Raw genomic sequence first — 9198 nt, 5'->3', positions numbered from 1 at the left:
ATTATTGGGGTGTCATTGCGCCGCTGTTTGATTTCCAATGTCCGAGATCTTTGTAGAAAACTACATCTCAGCTGGTAATCAAACGACAACTCTCCGGGTTGTAAATCTTATAATGTTTGGACATCAAGTAATACACAACAAAGATCCCATTTCTCGCCTTTTAATCTAACTTCTACCAGTGCTCCTTTGATATTCCATACATCGCCTTACATCCCCAGACACGCACATGACTAATGTCCGGGATTCTGCCAAACCAGAGCTAGTAAGAGGCTTTTCCGTTCAGAGGGGTGCTGGGAGAACGATTGTGGAGATATATTGCTGTCTTACAAGCCAGAATCCAAAATGCCTTGGGTACTGCTACACTGGACATCATACTAAAGACCTTATTCATGAGTGTACGATTTTCACGTTCGGCAAGTCCATTTTCTTGAGGGGTGTATAGGGTAGTGCACTCACTCCAAATCCCATTCATACGAAGGTAGTCAAGAAATTTCTTCCCTTGGTATTCCCCTCCACCATCACTTCGGAGGGACTGAATCTTCTGGCCCATGGCCTTCTCATCCTCAGCCTTGAATTCTAGAAAGTAGTTGAATGTGTCCGACTTTTAGTGCATAAAATAACCGCAGGTATATCTTGTATACTCATCCATGAGGTGAACAAAATAGCGGCACTTTCCAAGAGAGAGGGTTTCGACTGCTCCACATACATCAGTATGGATACCTTCTAAGACCTTGGTTGCGGTATATTGTGGGTGTAAGAATGCTTTGTGGGCCAAACTCCCCCGCACAGAGTCTTCACACCTATCCTTTCTTTCTGTCCTCATATTACTTTCCACTGAGACTTCCATGCCGACGACCACCTCTTTCATTAATCAAATGGAATTGTAGCTAATATGACCTCAAGGTCGATGCCAAAGCTCCTCATTCTCGATCTTTTGATTATATCCAGTCTCTGCTTCAAAGAAGACATGTTCGCTGTGGCATGATTTTTTCTTGTAGCTTTTTGTTGACTGCATACTGAGCAGGAAAAGCCTATTTCTCATTCGGGTAGTAGTCCCCATAAGAACTGAATTCTGATACAGGCAACAACCCATTCCGGGGTCAATCTTTACCTCTAGTCTGCGCTCCATCAGCTGACCTACTGACAGCAGATTTCGGCAGCCTGGGATGTGAATAACATTTTCGATAGCCAACTTTCGGCCCTTACCCTGTGGTAGGATTACAGTAACCTCAACTGTACCAATTCCCCCACATACGAGATTTCTTCTATCAGCGACATTGACAGTCCTTTCCTGTGGAGCGTACGAGCGATATTCATTAAAGTATGACCGAACTTCAGAAACATGGTTTGAGCAACCACTATCTATCCACCACTCCTCATCTAACTCTGGCTGACCTAGAGAGAGCACAGTATCTCTCTTTCTGTTTCCATCAAAACTCCAAATTGCAGAAGCAGACTGGTCTCCATTTCCAGTTCCATTTCTGGTAGTCTCCCTTCTACCTATATTTCGGTATCTTCCTCGTTATCCTCCATTATTCGAATATAGATTCCCTGCTCCAGCTTTTGACCAGCACTCCTTCTTCCTATGACCTTTCTTTCCGCAATTATAGAATATGATACTCATATCACATCCCGTTCTTTCACTGGAGTCATTTCCTCTACCGGTATTACTACTTCTGGGATTCTCATTCCGAGATTTCTGTCCATTTCCGGCGTGAGAATACATGCCATCTCGTCCAGAGAGTCCTACCCGATTCTTTCTTTCGAACTTAAGACAGCTGTCGTGCTTCACCATCTCGTCCGTTAGTTGATGCGGTCTGTTAGCATTACTATAGATATGGCAAAATGTTTTCCATGCCTCATCATCCATAGGTAAGGCCCATAGGATGATATATGTGGCCTCAATATCACTAATCCCTTGACCTTCACTCTCACAAAGTGCAAGATCACAAAGCAAGGATTTAAACTTGTCATTAAATGTGATAACAGTGGGAAAGTCGTCAACCTTCAACGATCGGATGTCATCATTAATCCAGTGGAAGTGTTCCGCTCCGTTGTCCTTCTGGTCTTTCCTCAGTGATGTCCATATCTTTTTTGATGTCTCTATATTCCAGTATTTCCTTTGAAAGTGGGGCTCCATATGGCTCGCTAACAACGCCTTCGCCATAACATCCCTCGATTTCCATTTCAGCTGCTCTTTTATAAGTGAGGTACATCCAGTAGTACTGCCACTACTTGCGTCTTGTGTGAGGGAACCTACTCCGGAAGGGTATTTCTCCGTTCCATCAACGATAAAAGTCAATCCTTTCCCAGAGATCAATATCATCATATCCCGGGCCCACAGCTCATAGTTTGTGTCATTCAACAACTCGACATTCAACTTCAGGTTCATTCCTGATGACGATATACTCGACTCACTCATGGCGTCAGTTTGGTCGGAGACTTGTGGTTGACTTTTCTTGCTTTCTGGAAATATCTTTCTAGGGCGTCGATTCGCCCGGGCTCATAACCTATTGGCACAAGCAGTATCTGTATAGTACAGTGGTAGATGATTGAAAGATATTTCACACAAAACTTGGACTCTTCGTTTGTACACTTTGTATATTCTCTCTCTTGTGCATTCTTTTATATGGGAAGGGGGAAATTGGGCTAACTATATACACATCGGATGTGGCCACCTATGGTGTACCACAAAACACACTAACAGCCGATGTGACAGTCACCAGTTGATCATAATATCCACCAGTGGACATGACAGCTATCCCCAATCGGATAAGTTAATCATGTATAAACCTTCTATCTATCATACAGTAAAGTCCACGTCATCCTTCCATCAACTGCTAGTCAGAAGCTTAGCAAAATATGATGTCTTAATAGGGATGCCATTCCTGAATCGCCATAAAGCTGTAATCTGGTGTGTGGAATCAACCATCGATATCCCAGATCAGAACCTCAGAGTTTCTTGCAAGCCAACAAGCAGCGAGTACCGAGCCGCAGTCCGTGTAGCATCTGCCCAATGCCTATTGGATGAATACTCTGATGTTTTCCCTAATCAGATTCCCGAAGAACAACCGCCAATGAGGGAGGTGAACCACCACATCTGCCTTCGAGACACCTATAATCTTAAGAACCAACCAACCTACTCTATCCCTGCCGCATAGAAAAACCCACGATGTGACTGGATCAACCAACAAAGAAGAGGAGACATCTACCATATAGAAGCACCAGGTGCCGCACCTATGTTTGTCCAACCCAAAGCAGAAGGCAAAAGAATTCGACCCCTGGTTAATCTCAAACTATAGAATGAAAACACGGTTATGGACTGCTCTGCTTTCCCAAGCCAAACCTAAATCCTGACTGCAGTTGGACGGGCTAGATTCCCAAGCAATATTGACCTAAGCGATGCCTACTTCCAGTCAAGATTAGACCAAGAATCCAAATGCTACAACAGTTTCAAAACACATTTCGGAAGTTTCATTAGCCGAGTTTTATTGCCAGGTGATATGAATGTGCCCACCACCTTTATGCGAAATATGGAAAATCTCCTAAGTGAATACCTCCACTATTTTATCTGGGTTCACGTCGATGATATTCTCATTTTCTCAAACTCCAAAGTAGAACATGCCTACAATATAGGTTTAGTTTGTACCAAACTAAGGGAAGCTAATTTCTACGATAGCAGAAACAAATCAATCCAGTTTGCTGATGAGCTCGATATCCAAGGACATGTAATAGATGATGAAGGAATACATGCAGTCCCCAGAAAAATATCCTGTTCAACACAATGGACAACACCCCAGAATCAAAAAGAACTCAGGTGATTCTTAGGAATAGTCAACTATATCTCCCAGGTCCTACTATATCACACCACAGTGACAGCTCCACTCACAGACCTTACCGGCAATGCCGAATTTGTCTGGACCCACACTCATGACCAAGCCTTTAACAACAGCAAGGAATTGATTAAAAATGCTAATGTTATACAACCTATCAACTACAGTAAACCAGACCTGATATGGTTAATTACAGATGCATGGGATGTTCGAGTTGGAGCATAGGTTAGACAAGGTGTCTCCAATGAAACGGCAAGACCAGCGGCATTACACAGCAGGAGGTTTACTAATTCAAAGATAAACTGTGGAATGATGGACAAGGAAGCCCGTGCAGTGATTGATACTCTCGCCACTTTCAACCACATTTTGATGGGCAATACCTTCACCATTATTTACTGACCATCAACCTTTCACGAATCTTAAAACAGAAATGGTACTGTCACGAACGTGGCTTAGTGAGGAAAGGGTTTTTCACGTGATGCATAGTTATGAGTCACAGGTATGTTATTGTTTCACACATATGACTCATTCGGGTCATATGATTTGTTATGTGTGGGATTTGTGATGCTTTTGCACTTGGCTCAAATATGAGTCATGCGACGTACATAAGGCGAGTGTGCCTTGCAAGTGTACCTTGCAAGTATGCCTTGTGGGTAAGCCTTATGCATATGATTTATGTTTCGCACATATGACTCGGTCGAGTCATATGATTAGTTTATTGTGTTATGATTGGTTTATGAGTTTTTCACACATGACCTCGCTATGAGGTCATGGGATTTGAACATGTGACCATGTTGGTCACATGATTAGTTTGTTATAATTTTATTTCGCACATGTGACCACTTTAGGTCATATTGACTCAATGTTGGTTACGGACTAGAATACTATATAAGGAGGCCGATGCGGCCGAAGAGGATAGGTTGTTCACGCTTTGTTCTAAGTACTTTTCCTACTTATTACTTTAACAAATATAAAACACCATTAAGATCTTTATCTTTACTGCGACGCTATTGTTACACCAAGGAAGGTTCTCTACGAAGACGAGTTGGAGAAAGCTTACGATAGGCGTTCCCGATAGAAGACAAAGGTCTTTTACTATCGGTAACGTAGGCAGAAGCCTAGAGCTATCGTACGACAAGGAAAGAAAGAGACAGAAATGAGAAGTATTGTTCTCCGTCACCAAGAACTAACTATCCGGAGAGGAATCGTTACATTACAAAGCGTCACCTAGTGCGACGCCAAACGATACAAGACGGCATCCTTCAACCCAGACAGGGAAGGAGATATTGACATCGACGATCCAAATCTTAATCTAGGAGGATTCAGTGACGCCCTAGACCACGTCTCAGCAGAACCCTCGAGAGCAGCAAGTCCAGTAACCCCAGAGAAAGGATCACCAGTCGATAGCTCTCCTGCTGGAACTCCACGACCCGAGAGAATGTCGGGATTCGCAGTACCTGGCCCACCGGCCCCAGCCGTTCTGGCACCAGGAACTAGTATACTTGGGATGACTGAAAATCAGTTTCAGGCATTTCTCGCAGCAACAAGAAATACAGGACAGGGCAACATCCAACGACCAAAAACAAAGGAGCCCGACACATAAGAAGAAGCCGAAGATAAGCTACGAATATTCTTAGCACAATGCGAGGGATATTTTGCCGTTAAGGGATACAGAGATCACAATGATGAAATTAAGATTCCATATGTGGAATCTCTACTCAGAGGACTCGCGGGACAATGGATCATGCTCTTCCAAGATGAAAGGAAGCAGAGAGAATGAGTCACATACGAGGAGTTCAAGGCAACACTCTTCGAGCAATTCTGAGATCCAAATACCGAAGTAACCACAAGAAGAAAACTGGAAAAACTCCAACAAGGAAAACAAACATTCTCGGCATACTGGAATGAATGCAGGCTATTGGAATGCGAGACTGAATTTGATGATGCTAGTCTCTATATCATCCTCCTGAGAAACTGCAGCGAGAGACTTCGAGATGCAAGGGGAATTTCACACTTGCACTATACCACAGCAGAACGATTTCCAAGATGGGCGATTGATAAGGAAAGCAAACTAAACATGGTTCGAAGCAACTCAGAAAACACTATCGCACATAGGGTGGTCCAATCATCCAGGAATGTGGATGGGACCTTCAAACCACAAGCAGCTCGTAGAGAAAGTCGAGCATTACCACCAGGCGAGCCAATGGAATTAGACAAGTCAAGAGCAGGACCTGCTTTGAACATGTCTAAGGAAGAATACGCCAGAAGAATGAACGGGAAACTCTGGCTGAGATGCGGGAAAGCCGGACATCGGATACTAAAATGCAGAAGCCAACCCGACAGCAGATACCAAGGGACCAGAGCTGCTGGAAATAATCGTTTCCAAAGTCAAAAAAGGAGCAACATTCGTGAAATGATCGCAGAAGATTCAACGGCGGAAAACGACGAGGGTCCCCAGTAAACGGTGGTCTGCGAGACCCAAGATGTGGATCTAGAAAACCCATCAAGATAGCGAACTACTACACGGCACTACACACGCAAAGAGGAGAGGGAGATGGAGATCATGTGATGATCAAAACAAAGATATACAACAAAGAAAACGAAGAAACTACAATATATGCAATGCTCGACTCTGGAGCTACCGAAGACTTCATCGACAAAGAAATCTGCGACAAATATGTCCTCCACATCAAACAAGCAAAGAAAATAAGACAAGTCTACCTAGCGGATAGGAAGCCAAGCACGATGAGTCCCATAACCCATACGACGACAGTAGCTATGGACATTGACAGCCATAGAGAAACGGCAACCTTCCAGATGGCAAATCTTAAAAACCATGAGATAGTCCTAGGGATGCCATGGTTAAGAAAGCACAATCCCACGATCAATTGGAATGAGAATAAAATGATCTTTACAAGCGAACTATGTGCGACACAATGTCTCCATAGTTCACTAGTGGTTTACTTGACACCAATACAAGAAGCGGAAGAAGAAACTTTGCATGCAAAGTTTAACAAGATACGGCAAGATAAGAAAGTCCGGATACGAAGACTGGACCAAGAGGCGAGAGTGCCTACCAAGGGTTCCAAAGGGGCAGCAGGACACAACCTGTATGCCAACGAAGAGATCAAGATCCCTGCCAACGGACAAGCAATGATAAAGACAGGAATAGCCATTGGATTACCAGAAGGCACCTATGGATGGATAGCATCCGCAGTGGTCTAGCAGTCAAACATCGACTCAAGACCATGGCAGAGGTGATCAACGTCGACTATACAGGAGAAGTCAAAGTGGTCCTACTCAACCTGGCTCAAGAGGACTACCAAGTCCAAAAGGGCGATCGTATCGCACAGTTGATAATCGAAAAAATCAACAATGAGGATCTACACGAAGTAGATCACCTGGAAGGAACCACGTGAGGAGAAAAGGGATTTGGAAGCACAGACCAAAACCAGCCCGATACAACAACAAAAATCGAGATCAAGGAGATCACAGAACAAGCCTTTGGGAGGTACTATCGAAGAGGATATACAACAGGAATTCTCAAATGGACATCCGAAGACGAAAAAGCAGTCCTAGCAAAAATGAATATCAGCACAGAGCTAGCAATCCAGGATAAGAAATACCAAAGCAAAAAGAGATGGAAAGAATTGATTCCAAAAGAATACTATCAATTCACGAACCTATTCCAAGAAGAGGAAGTTACAGGGCTACCACCTCGAAGACCAGGAATCGATCACGAAATTCAGCTGGACAAAGACGGAAAAACAGGAAAAACAAAGGATGTTCCCTACAAAAGGTTATACCCACTTGGAGAAGCAAAGCTCAAAGAACTTAGGAAGTACATCGAGCAAAACCTGAAGCGAGGATGGATCAGGGACTCTTTCGCATCAGGGGGATCGCCAATACTATTCGTCAAGAAAAAAGACGGAAAAATGAGACTCTGCGTAGACTACAGAGCCCTCAATTCGGTTACCAAGAAGGATTGATATCCACTACCCTTGATTAGAGAAGCACTGGATAGACTACGGTCAGCAAAATACTTCACCAAACTTGACATCAAGGATGCATACCACAACATACGCATCAAGGTAGGAGACGAATGGAAGACTACATTCGCCTCAAGATACGGAATGTTCAAATACTTAGTTATGCCCTTCGGGCTAACCAATGCACCAGCTTCATTCCAGAGATGGATCAACAAGGTACTCAATAAGTACCTCGACATATGCTGCATCGTATACTTGGACGATGTACTCATATACTCAGAAAACATACGACAACCCCAAAAGGACATTAGCAATATCATGGCCGCAATACAAGGATCAGGAATGAAGATCAAACCAACAAAATCCGAATTCCATAAAGAAGAAACTGAATACCTTGGATTCATTATCAATCGCAGTGGGGTCAAGGTCGACCCTGTCAAAACAGCAGCCATTTGGGATTGGGCAAAACCAAACAACAAAACAGATGTTCAATGCTTTATGGGATTCTGCAACTTTTATCGAAGGTTCATTGAAGGTTTTAGCAGGCTTGCAAAACCACTCTATAACCTAACGAAAAAAGACAAGAAATGTGAATGGGGAGAAACGGAACAAAAAGCATACAATGCAATACGAACGCATCTAACATTGGTACCCATATTGGTCTATTGAAACCCAAACCAAAGGACAATGATCGAGATGGACGCCTCAAAATATGTATGCTCGGGCATACTATCACAACAATGCGACGATGGAAAATGGAGGCCAGTGTCTTATCGATCCAAGACAATAACCCCCACTGAGTGCAACTACGATGTTGCAAATAAAGAACTATTAGCAATAGTTCAAGCATTAGAAGAATGGAAAAGATACGTTTCAAACAACGACCATCCTGTCTGAATTCTAACCGACCACAAGACCCTGGTGCCGTTCATGACTACGAAAGAATTGAACGACCGCCAGATAAGATGGATGGAACACCTCAGCAAATACAACTTCAAAATCGAATACCAACCAGGGAAAGAAAGTGGAAAGCCAGATGCTCTCACAAGGATTGCAAGCGACAAACCAAAAATGAAAGAAAATGAAAGAATCAAACAAAAGACAGGAACACTATTACCAAAAACCTAGTTTGAGGCAATGGACGTTATCCAATTCACATCAACGGAGGAAAGAGGAATCGAGAACGCAAACGAGAAAGACAAAACAATTCAGACAATAAGAGAATCCTAGGAGGAAGGAAAAAAAGAGATGAAAGGAATTGCTCTGGGTTTATGCCAATGGAAGGACGGAAATGTGTGGTACGACAGAAAACTATGGATCCCGGAAGAAGAGTAGATAAGGACAAACATCATACGACAACACCACAATATCCGAAT

The sequence above is a fragment of the Tuber melanosporum genome (assembly GCF_000151645.1).
Source record: "Tuber melanosporum whole genome shotgun sequence assembly, scaffold_56, strain Mel28".
Classification (NCBI taxonomy): Eukaryota; Fungi; Ascomycota; class Pezizomycetes; order Pezizales; family Tuberaceae; genus Tuber; species Tuber melanosporum.
The sequence above is the reverse complement of the archived record's forward strand: the minus strand, read 5'-3'. Positions refer to the sequence as shown.